The following is a 13,427-nucleotide window of genomic DNA, read 5'->3' on the forward strand; positions in this document are numbered from 1 at the left end:
AGGGTAGAATTAGGGTTGAAGTCTAATTCTTGCAACTCTTGTATTGAATCTCGTTATAATCAAGTTTTCTACCGATAGTGGAACAGAGAGTCTCTCTCCCCCAGAGTAGGTCGGTTTTGACTGAACTGGGTAAACATTTGCTTCGTGTTCTTTACAGTTTTATCGCTTATCTTTTGTTCGTGATTATTATTGCTATTTCCACGTTTTGATTGCTTATTCGATTTGCTCCACACATCAAAATTATTGGTGTGATATTAAAGAATTCACAACAGTTGCTTAATCCTAACCAAAGAGTTTGAGATCATTCTTATCATAGATATTACAGACCAAGTTCAAATATGCCAAAATAAGTGTATTGATCCATCAAGAGGGATCTCAAATATCATATCAGGGACGGACATAAGGGGGGCAAGTAGGGGCTGAGGCCCCCCCCCCTCTTGTCATATTTTTTTTCTTCATAATATACTTGTTATTGATACATACTACATAAATTGATATTTGAGAGATGTGGTAAAAGATTAGTAACGACCGTTTGGTGCAAAACATGCACCCACAATATAGCAATTGTAACAATTTACTTTAAAATATTTTGATAATATATATTATACACTATTAAAGTCCAAATTCAATTCTTCACCCAAAAAAAGTCCAAATTCAATTAAGTTAATTCTGATTGTTTGCTATAAGTAAAAAATTATTTTCTTGCTATACGAAGATTGTGAAAAATAGGTTGAGAAATAAGATAGAAAATGAATTTCAAACTAATTAATACGGTTCAGTTGTTGATGAATTTTATAATATAGAACAATATCGTGTACAATTTAGATAAACAATGTAGTGTATTTTTTATTTTTTATTAAGCATATTTAAGTACTATTATAATTATTATGATTTATTTAATTTTTATTATTTAATTATTTCGGCCCCCTGTTTTATAGATTCCTAGATCCGTCCCTGCATCATATTACAACCATTGTTCAAATATCATAATGATGATACAAAACATAAGTAAATAAAACATATTCAAGCTCAATCCAAGTTTCAGTCAATCCCCTAGAGTTTTTCAATCTTGATACTTCTCTTGAGAAATTTCAATGGCAAATCCATATCATCTTCGTCTAGGTTAGTAGGGGATATCCTCTTAGCAAACACTTGGTGATTTATCATGATAACTTAGAACTACTTCACCAAAATTTGGCATCAAATTCTGTTGGAACAAAGTTCACATTGGTGTGTGAATTGAAGATAAAATTGAGTCTCATATCGGGTACTAGAGCATACTAGTGTGTTGTAGTATACTAGTGTGTATTTTGAGGAAATAAATAAATTAAGTCTCATATTTATTTATTTATTTATTTTATGGTGATTTTATTTTTCATCAATTTGTAACCGTTAAATTTTATGGGAGAATAAAACTATTTTCACACTAACACAATATATTAACACAATATGATAGCACCACTTTATGGTGATTGGTTACACAAAAAATATCACAGCCGCCGATAGAAAAATACAGTATAAACAACATAATTTCTACCTTTATATAGCTTTTTATATGTTGTTGTGGATGGCCGAACCCCTATGTTAAGCCTATCATGGTAGTTGTGAACTTCCAAGCTTAAGCAAAGTATATGCATTTCATAGAAACCAAATACGTGTGGAGCTATAATTTGGTGATTCACACCATCAGAACAAAAAGTGGTACGTGATTATTTATAAGTCACATGAAATTTTTTTTAGTCCTATATGCATTTCGATGAAATTGTCGTGGTTAGAATTTTATACTAAACATGTTAGAACTCTTTTTTCGTTTTCTTGAGAAAGGTCACTTAAGGTGATTAGAAAGTTATTCCTCAAAAGATAATTTAGAAAATTATTTTTCGGTAAAGATAATTTAGAAAGTTATTTTTCGGTAAAGATGATTTAAAAAGTTATTTGATTCTAAATTATGTTTTGATTATAAATATGAATTTCCTTTGGAGATTTTAAGTTTGATATATCTATATTGAACTTGTTCTATTGTGTTGTTAGACTTTTAATTCTAACAAAATTACTTGTTGAATATTAGAATATTTCATAAGTTGAAGCTTTGAATAAAAGAGAAACCTTATTATTATTAATTTGGTTTAAGAGTGACCAAGTATCACTAGTTCCTTCAAATAAAGAATGGTTTTAGTACCATGATCCCTTTGATTTGAGATTGGTCTTAGTACCTTATCAGAGTGGCCTCAGTGCCATTATTGATTGATATTGTAGTATCATCAATACATATGGTATTGTAGTACCACATGTGGTATCGTAGTACCGTTGATTCATATATTGATGTCGTAACATCAATTTGAGAGGTATTGTAGTACCACCGAATCACTAATGAATCATAGATTGATGTCGTAGCATCAATTCGAGTGGTATTGTAGTACCATTCAAGGTGTATTCTTTGACTGATTTCTACAGTGCAATAGCATATCGGTATACAGTTGTAACTGAGCTGTTTTATCCTGGGGACGACGTGGCTGATAGTCTGCTTGCACAATTTTGGGCAGTGTCACGAAACGTCTTAAAGAGAGCGACCTAGTCCGCGACTCAACCCAATAATCTCTTCGGTGGCTAAAAATTATTTTTACACGGTTTTTTAAATCCGAAAACAACAAATCCTATAAAGTAAATAATAATAAAAATCATTAACAGTTATAACTTATAAGTAATTTCATCCTTAAGTTTTAAAAAAGACGGTTTTCACCATGGCTGCAAGTATTTCTTAATTTTAAAAGAAATGATATATGAAGAATTAAAGGTACAAATAAAAATGAAGAATGATATATCTTGAATTGAAAAGTAAAATTGAATATGTACCTCTTTAATAACTGCAGCATGCTCATCAACTTTGTGTTTAAGCTTAAGATTTGATGAAGAGAGACAAACAATATCCTCTGTAATATATATTATGTAAGATTTAGTAAAACTGATAAAGTGTTGTGACAAAATGTTAAAAAACGGTAACTTTATAAAAAAACAGAAAACGAATTTTTCAAAATTGGCAACGAAATAAATTATTGGCTGAGTCGCGTACTAGGTCGCTTTCTTTAAGACGTTTCGCGGAACTACCGGAAGAAGTGCACTGTAGTATATCAACCGCGAAGTCCCCAGGATAAAACAGCCGTTTTTCAAAGAAATACCGATAAACTACTGCACTGTAGTATCGGCCAGAATAACACCAAATATGGTACGAAATTTCGAACCACTCTAATTGATATACGAATATCAATTCTACGGCTACAACCGTTCAAATTTTGAAACAACAAAATAATTTCGAAGAAGAAAAAAAGAGAGAAGGAAAGAAGCAGTTTTTTCAGAATGCAGAGAAAAAGAAGTGAGTAAAAACTGAAGAAATGAAGAGGTATTTATAGGCAAGTAGGGAGCTGGAATCAGAGGATTTTCAGGAGCTGAAATTGCTCAGTCAAACGAAAAAACGTGGGAGAAAAAATAGGCCACGTATTTGACCGTTAACAGATTTGAAAATATGTTTCAGACTTGGTCTAAGCACATTTAACATGTGCGAATTAAGGGACACGCATTAAAAGAAATTTAAATTCAAAAAATTTCTTTTTCTTAGTATTAAAAAATTAATATATCACCCAAGCCCAAGCCCAAGCCCGGCCCGAGCCGAGCCGGACGGACGGACGGCGGCGGCGCGCGTGTGTGATATTCGACATTGTGTGCGGTCTCCCTTTCTTACAAAAGTGGGTACCCCAATGGCACACCCTTGGTTGCCACTTTGTGGTATATAAACACTACCAAGTAGTGTGATCTTTCCAATGTGGGACTCAAAGAGTCTTTTTTTCAATTCACACTATACATGGTTCTAACACAATGTGTTTACTTCAATACCAAGTTTCCTCCAATTCTTCATCATGTTCCAACAATCCCCCACTTGAATTTAAAAAAGTTGTTTCAGTCATAACGTTAAACGTTTCAGTAAGATTGTGCATAAGCGAAGGTGAGCTAAGTCTTGGAACCTTCACGTAGCCAGTAAGAGCCTGAATAAGCAAGAGTGACGTTTAGTCTTGGAACTCTATCTCAGATTTTCCTCAAACCAGCACACAACCTTTCTTAAGGTGTATTCTAAGGCCCGTGCATTAATGGCCCTGCACGTCTATCCCAGTTTCATGAATGCTCTAGGAATTCGCCCCGAAACTCCAGAGGAACCGGCCTCAGTTACACATTCATATAGGTGATTCTATCAAGAGTACTCCTGATGTACTCCACTCCTATAGAGTATAGATTTCATTAAGAGTTTTGTTAACTCAACCTTTTTCATTTCAGGATTCATGCCTCTTAACTTGCATGTTCATCTCATATTACTCACGACTTGTTGTTTACCCATTGGAACCTAATTCTTGGGATCTCCAGTCTTTTAGGTTGGGTTACCATCATAAGTAATTCACTTCATAGGCATTAGTCCCATCTTGACAGATGTATTTTGGACTTTCTCTCTAGCCAGTCCTTTCGTCAAAGGATCTGCTAGGTTATCATTAGTGCGTACATGATCCACTCTCACAGCACCTGTAGTGATGAGCTCTCTCATTGTGCTGTGCTTTCTTCTAATTTGACGTCTTTTACCGTTATAAAAACGATTCTCAATTTTAGCGATAGCTGCAGTACTATCACAATGGATCAAGACAACAGGCATAGGTTTTTCCCATAAGGGAATCTCAGATAACAAGCATCTCAACCAGCTTGCTTCTTCACTAGCAGTTGCTAGTGCTATCATTTCAGATTCCATAGTGGACTGTGCCAAAATGGTCTGTTTCTTAGACTTCCATGATACCGCTCCACCGGCTATACTAAATATAAAGCCACTAGTTGCTTTGGAATCATCTGACAAGGTGTTCCAATCAGCATCACTGTACCCTTCAAGTACAGCTGGAAATCTCTGATAGTGTAATCCGATATTCATGGTCCTTTTAAGGTATCTCATGACTCTCCCAATAGCGTGCCAATGCTCATTACTGGGTCTGCTGGTAAACCTACACAAGAGTCCCACGACATAGGCGATGTCGGGTCTAGTACAATCAGTGGCATACCTAAGACTACCAATGATGCTCGCATATTCTGTTTGTCTTACGCTATCACCAGTGTTCTTAAACAGTTTTACACTGGGATCATAAGGTGTGCAGGCAGGTTTACAGTTAAAGTAACCGTATTTCTTTAGGATCTTTTCCACATAATGTGATTGATCTAGGGATATCCCCTTCTCAGACCTAGTGATTTTTATTCCAAGAATCACACTTGCTTCTCCGAGGTCTTTCATATCAAAGTTGTTACTCAACATTGATTTCACATTATTTATGGCAGAAAGGTTTGAGCCAAATATCAACATGTCATCTACATAGAGACATATTATAGTGCAAATGTTGCCATCACATTTATAGTAAATGCATTTGTCACTCTCATTGAGTCTGAACCCATTCAATATCATTAAGTTATCAAACTTTTCATGCCATTGTTTCGGAGCTTGTTTAAGACCATATAGAGATTTATCTAACTTGCAGACCTTAGTTTCTTGTCCATGTATAACAAACCCTTCGGGTTGTTCCATATAGATTTCTTCTTCTAAGTCACCATTTAAAAAAGCAATTTAACGTCCATTTGGTGTACAATTAAGTTATAAAGAGCTGCTATTGAAATAAGTACTCGAATGGACGTTATTCTAGTGACAGGTGAAAATGTGTCGAAGAAATTTATATTTTCTCTTTGTCTAAAACCTTTGGCTACAAGGCGAGCCTTGTATTTTTCAACCGTGCCGTCGGGTTTTAGTTTCTTTATCAAAATCCATTTGCAACCAATTGGTTTGCAGCCGGGAGGTAAGTCTACTAAGTGCCATGTTTTGTTAGATTATAGAGAATCCATCTCATCATTAATAGCTTCTTGCCAAAGATCTGCATCCATCGATGACAAGGCTTCTTGAAGATTTGCTGGATCTTCATTCAATGTAAAGGTCGCATAATCCGGACCATAGTCTTTAGCAACTCTTACGCGTTTGCTTCTACGAAGTTCATTTTCTACTTCGTCATTGCTATCCGCATTTGGTATCACTGGTACGTGACTCGACTCAGGAATATTATCCTGTTCAGTGCCCCCACTATTTCTTGATTTAAAGGGAAATTTATATTCATAGAAATCTGCATCATTATATTCTATGATCACTTTTTCATTTAGGTCGTAAAACCTATATGCTTTACTGTTTGCTGCGTAACCAATGAATACACATTCATAGGCTCAACTAGCGAGTTTAACTCGCTTCGGGTCTGGTTTACGGACATAGGCTAGACATCCCCAAGTTCTTAAATAAGACAAGTTTGGTTGTCTTTTCTTTAATATTTCATAAGCCGATTCGCTTCTTTTAGATTTGGGAATTCTATTCAAAACAAAGCAGACAGTCAAAATTATTTCCCCCCACCAATGTTTAGCGGCACCAGAATTTAACATAATAGCAACCACTAATTCAGTAAGAGTTCTATTCTTTCTTTCTGCTTTACCATTCATTTCAGGGGAATATGGTGCAGTCGTTTCATGTATAATTCCGTGTTGTTTATAAAAATCATTAAATAAACTAGAATTATATTCGGTTCCCCTATCACTACGAAGTCTCTTGATTTTCGTATTAAATTGATTTTCTATTTCATTCACAAAATTTTTGAACATATCAAAAGCATCACTTTTATTTTTCATTAAATAAACAAAAGTATAATCTGAACAATCATCAATAAAAGTGATAAAATAACGTTTGTTATTTCTAGTCATGGTTCCATCTAATTCACATATATCAGAATGTATAAGGTCCATTGGTTCAGATTCTCGTATAACCGATTTATGTTTGCTCTTTGTTATTTTTGCTTGACTACAAAATTCACATTTTTCTATGTCATTAAAACTAAGTTTAGGAATTAATCCTAAGTTACTAATATTCAAAATTGAGCGTTTATTAACATGACAAAGTCTAGAATGCCAAATATTAAAATCACACAAAGAGTAAACAGAAGGAGAAATTTTATTCATTATAAATTCATCAACATTGAGTTTAAACATGCCGTCAGAGGCGTACCCTTTCCCAATAAAAATACCATTCTTAGTGATGGTGTACATATCAGCCCCTATAGTTTGATTAAACCCAGCCTTATTCAAGAGGAAACCAGAAACAAGATTCTTCATCATCTCAGGAACATGAAGGACTTCTTTCAAGATAAGAGTCTTTCCAGAGGTGAACTTCAAAACAACATCTCCAACACCAGCAACATCAGATGTATGAGCATTACCCATCTGCACCTTCTTATTTTCAGCATTCGTGTATGTTTTAAACATAGCACGATCATAACAGACATGGCGGGTAGCTCCAGTATCTATCCACCATCCATCAGTACCACCGACCATATTAATTTCGGTGATCATAGCAGCATATGGCTCATCAGCCACATTCACATTAATATGTGCAAGATTAGCCGGTTTAGGCCTCTTTGGATTTCTGCACTTCTTTGACATATGACCTGTTTTCCAGCAATTGAAGCAATAAAATGGCTCAACAGCGTCATTTCTAGGAGGTGGTTGTTGCTGCTGTTGCTTAGCAATATGGCCCCTAACCGGGTTACCATTCTTAACTCGGTTTTGAACGCGGCTCTGATTCTGATTTTTCAATGGTTTGCCCGTAGGCTTCAGAGCTGCACCGAATTTCTTTTTATTGGTGTTAGAAACAACCAATATCTTTTCTTCCTCTTTCATATCTGAGATTCTTCTTCTATACGAAGACAGGTAATCAGACCCTCAATGGAAAACTCCTTTGTCTTATGACAGAGCTGATTCTTAAAGTCTTTCCAACTAGGGGGCAGCTTATCAATAATGACAGAAATTTGAAACTGCTCATGTAAAGGCATACCTTCGGTTATTATCTCATGAGCAATCTTTTGCAGTTCATGTGACTGCACTTCCACCGACCTCTCATCAACCATCTGGTATTTCAAATACCTACTCACAGCATACTTCTTCACACCAGCTTCCTCAGTATCATACTTCTTACTCAGAGCCTCCCACACATCGCTGGCTGTATTATAAGTTCTGTAATAATCATACAGATCATCTTCCAAACCATTAATGATATAGTTTTTGCAAACATAATCATTATCAATCCAGAGCTGCCTATCTATTTCTAGTTGCAGCGCTTTCTCTTTAAGCTGTTATGCCGTGGCCTTGCCTTTGTCTTTCTCGGCAGATACAGCATCACCGTTGGTGTTAACGGTCTGAACGGTCTGTTCATTAGTTCCTGAAGCCGAAGCATCAGCAGGAACAACAGGAATGGGCTGTTTCAAAACGTAGGCACATTTTTTAAGAGTCAGGAAGAAAAACATTTTTTGCTGCCAACGTTTGAAATGGTTACCCTCAAACTTAAACGGCCTTTCGGTAGCACCGATAGATGAATTACCAATAATCTCTTCGTTTGCCATGATATTTTCGAAACGTCTTAAAATTGTTAAAAAATGGTTTACTGACTTTATAAAAAACAGAAAACGAATTTTTCAAAATTGGCAACGAAACAAATTATTGGCTGAGTCGCGTACTAGGTCGCTTTCTTTAAGACGTTTCGCGGAACTACTCGAAGAAGTGCACTGTAGTATATCAACCGCGAAGTCCCAAGGATAAAACAGCCGTTTTTCAAAGAAATACCGATAAACTACTACACTGTAGTATCGGCCAGAATAACACCAAATATGGTACAAAATTTCGAACCACTCTAATTGATATACGAATATCAATTCTACGGCTACAACCGTTCAAATTTTGAAACAACAAAATAATTTCGAAGAAGAAAAAAAGAGAGAAGGAAAGAAGCAGTTTTCTCAGAATGCAGAGAAAAAGAAGTGAGTAAAAACTGAAGAAATGAAGAGGTATTTATAGGCAAGTAGGGAGCTGGAATCAGAGGATTTTCAGGAGCTGAAATTGCTCAGTCAAACGAAAAAACGTGGGAGAAAAAATAGGCCACGTATTTGACCGTTAACAGATTTGAAAATCTGTTTCAGACTTGGTCTAAGCACATTTAACATGTGCGAATTAAGGGACACGCATTAAAAGAAATTTAAATTCAAAAAATTTCTTTTTCTTAGTATTAAAAAATTAATATATCACCCAAGCCCAAGCCCGGCCCGAACCGAGCCGTGCCGGCGGCGCGCGCGCGTGTGATATTCGACATTTTGTGCGGTCTCCCTTTCTTACAAAAGTGGGTACCCCAAGGGCACACCCTTGGTTTCCACTTTGTGGTATATAAACACTACCAAGTAGTGTGATCTTTCCAATGTGGGACTCAAAGAGTCTTTTTTTCAATTCACACTATACATGGTTCTAACACAATGTGTTTACTTCAATACCAAGTTTCCTCCAATTCTTCATCATGTTCCAACACAAAATAATAAGGTTAAACATAATAAGATTTGGTGAAGACCCACAATATTTTTTTTAGATTAGTGATAACTATTTTACGAGGTTAAAAATAATAAGAGAACAGGTAATTGTTAGCCTGTGATAGGCCATCAGAAGATTTTTCCAACAAAAGTTGTTTCCCTTTGTCCATCAAGGTACTCAACGAAGCATTTCCCCCTTTGGCAAAAAAAATAAATAACACACAAATATATAAATCAGGAAGATGCTATGGAAAATATTATTATAAAAATATACAAATAAATAATTAATAGAAGATAAAACAAAAGAGAATAATGCATACATTTGTAGATTTAGAGAATGAAGCATCTTCATTGTCCCACTTCTTTTTAAACTGATTGATAACATTAGCACAAGAGTAGATTTTTCTAACACGAAATGATTGTTCAAACTTTGTTTTAAACTTGACTTTTGTCTCTACTTTGAAGAGCAAGGTCTGGTCAACCAAACCAGCAACTTCATTTGGAAGAAAGCCAGCAGGAGCACCATATGGTAAAATGTATATTTGTTAGTATTATTAAAAGTTAAAAAATGTTATGTATTTTATGATAAGGTTAAAGTGTATTACTTTAGGTATGTAATCCAAGACAGTTTGGCAAGTCTTGTGGAAGAGAAGACATGTATCATTGTCAAATATAACCATAGTTCCACAATCGATGTTATATAACACCATCACTTTGATGCAAAACCTAAATTAAATGTTGTATGCACAAATAGTTGGAAAATAAGTCAAAAAAATTGTGTTCTTTATTATATAAAGCAGAAGTGTAAACAATTAATATTGATTATATAAAATTGAAAAAAGTTATATAATTACCTAGGGTAACCCTCAAGACATGCTTATCACATTTTTCACAAAACAACATTTGGGAATTAGGGATAACAACTTTGGAGCATGAGCAAGCATGGTAAGAATAAGTTTCGGAGTTCAAGATCTTTTTTATAGTTCCAAGAACTACAAACAATGAATCCTACATAGTATTTTTTTTTTAATTAAATTCATATAATGTTTTAATATAAAAATATTGATAACTTAAACAAATTTTGCATAATAGTGAAACTCAAAGTGGTAGCATACTTAAGCCCTTGAATAGTTGACCTTGGAGTATTGTATAAGATCTCATCTAAAGAGCTCACCCTAACATCAGAAGCAAGTTGGGTTAAGGTCATTGGAGATGGCATAATCCACATTGTCAACAATCCTTAGTAAATAAATAAAAGGTAAAAAGTTACTGACAACAAATGCATGCATAACAAAAATAAAAAAATCCAAATGTGTTAAGTAGAATACCTGCTCTTCATAACCGTGGCTTCTTCACAATTAGGATTAAACACCAAGCGAATGCAATTCATGCAGTTCTAAAAGTGCACCTTATCTACACATACCATATCAATTACTTCAGCAAAAAAAAAAAAAAGGAAAAATAAGCTTTCATCAGAAAGAAAAGAAGAAATTATTATTATTTAAAATAAGAAATAACAAAGTCTTCAACCTTGAATTTTTTTTGCTTTGGCAAGTTGAATAATGACAATTGCATTATGGACATCTTCAGTAGCAATGAAACTAGGTCATCACAATAATTCCTAAATAAAGTACATTGAATTTTGAGGCTGGAAATTATGATATAACACCCATCAGCCTTTAAAAAAAATGAAAATTACAAATCTGAAAAACATTAATATAAAAAAAAAAGGTAAATAGTGTCATACCCCCCTGCAAAATAGGCGAGTTTTGCGTTACCCCCCCTGCAAAATATTTTTTTGAGATTACCCCCCTGCAATGTCAAGATTCCTTGCGTTACCCCCCTGGCTCAACAAGTGGGCATATGACATGGACGAATCTTGACGTGGCATGACACGTGGAAATTAATTTATTTTTAATTGCCAACTCAGTAATTATTTATTTTTTAATTAAAAAAAAATGAAAAAAACTTTTTTTTTTAAAGAAACTTTTTTTTTAAAGAAACTTTTTTTTTAAAGAAATCTTTTTTTTTTTAAAGAAACTTTTTTTTTAAAAAATTTTTTTTTTTAAAGAAACTTTTTTTTTTAAAGAAATTTTTTTATTTAAAGAAACTTTTTTTTTTCGTTCCGTTCATATGCAGCGATTGTTCTTCGTTTTCAATTTCAATTTGGGGGTTAGGGCAAAGCGATTGTTCTTGCGTTACTATGTGATTGCAGTTTTTTTTTTTGGTTACTCTATTATTATTAGTTATTATTATTATTATTATTATTATTATTATTATTATTATTATTATTATTATTAGTTTTTTGGTTACTATTATTATTATTAGTTTTTTTTTCATCTTCGTTTTTTTTTGGTTACTCTATTATTAGTTATTATATATATATAAGAATTTTTTTATATATATATAATAACAACTTTTAGTAAAAAAAAAAAAAAACTTTCTTTTAAGTAAGTTCATAAAAATATAACAACTTTTAAGTTTTTTTTTCATTTTTTTAATTAAAAACCCACATTAATTAATGAGTTGGCAATTAAAAATAAATAAAAAATAAATTAATTTCCATGTGTCATGCCACGTCAAGATTCTTCCATGTCATATGCCCACTTGTTGAGCCAGGGGGGTAACGCAAAGAATCTTGACATTGCAGGGGGGTAATCTCAAAAAAATATTTTGCAGGGGGGGTAACGCAAAATTCGCCTATTTTGCAGGGGGTATAACACTATTTACCCAAAAAAAAATAAGGTAATGATGTTACCCATCAGCCTCAAGAGCAATAACATTCAACTTAGTAGTTCCACCATTTTTCTCAATCTCTCTTTCACTTCCAACACTAGTCAAGACACCAATAACATCTAAAGCAATGAAAGTAAATGAAAGTAAATGAACATTAAAATTTTGGAAAAAAACAGGACACTTTCAGATATTCCTTGATATGTTGAAATAATTTAGAATTTATATCTCCTATTTATTAACTAATCAGACAAATAATCAGTGTCATATCCCCACCAACAATGTAAGATATTGGAACAAATTTGTAAGGTGATCTTATAATTTTCAAGGATGGAAAATGTTGAACAAAAGAAGAGTATTGGAAGTTCAGTTTGTAAGAGTGTGTAGTGGTTCTATAACCACCACCATTAGAAGCAAGATCCATTTTTCCAAAAGTATATGTATTACCTTCTAAAACATCATTTTTAAATTTACCAGCTACATACCCGTGTATAAGCACGGGACGCGCCTTCGGCGCGTTATATTTCGTGGGGGACGTTGGGTCGTCATGGTTGTAATACAGATTTTAAAAAAATTGTTTAAAATAAAGTAAACCGTATATAATAAATTTTAGTTTGGTTAAATAGAAAAATTTAAAAAAAAAAAAAGTAATAAAGTATAAGGACTAAGATATCTTGGACATAATACTATTGATAATTAAACATAGTCATTGTCATTGATGATAATACATAATATATTTTTTTATATATAAAGATACAATTAAAACATTACATAAATAGACATGGACAAAAAAAAAGTAGAAAAAATTACATAATAGTTAGTTAAATTTTTTGATCAACAATAACTTGTTTCTTGTTTACAATAGTTAATTAAGTTTTTTCATCATAAAAAAATTATTTTCTGTATATAATAGTTAATTTAAGTTTTTCGTCGGTAAGTACCTTGTTTCCCGTGTATAATAGTTAATTAAAATTTTTCATCGACAACAACTTGTTCACTGCGAATAATAGTTACTTTAAATTTTTCATCAACAATTTGTTCCTTGTGTATAGTGGTTAATTTAAAATTTTAATCAGCAAGAAGTTGTTCCTTGAGAAAATAGCTAATTTAAAATTTTCATCAGCAACAACTTGTTCATCTTGTATAATAGTTAATTTAACTTTTTTATCAACAACAATTTGTTCTCCATGTATGTTATTAAGTTTAAAATTTTAGCATTTTATCCCGTGTAAATGTTAAGTTTAAAAC

The sequence above is a fragment of the Trifolium pratense genome, linkage group LG7 (genome assembly GCF_020283565.1).
Source record: "Trifolium pratense cultivar HEN17-A07 linkage group LG7, ARS_RC_1.1, whole genome shotgun sequence".
NCBI lineage: Eukaryota > Viridiplantae > Streptophyta > Magnoliopsida > Fabales > Fabaceae > Trifolium > Trifolium pratense.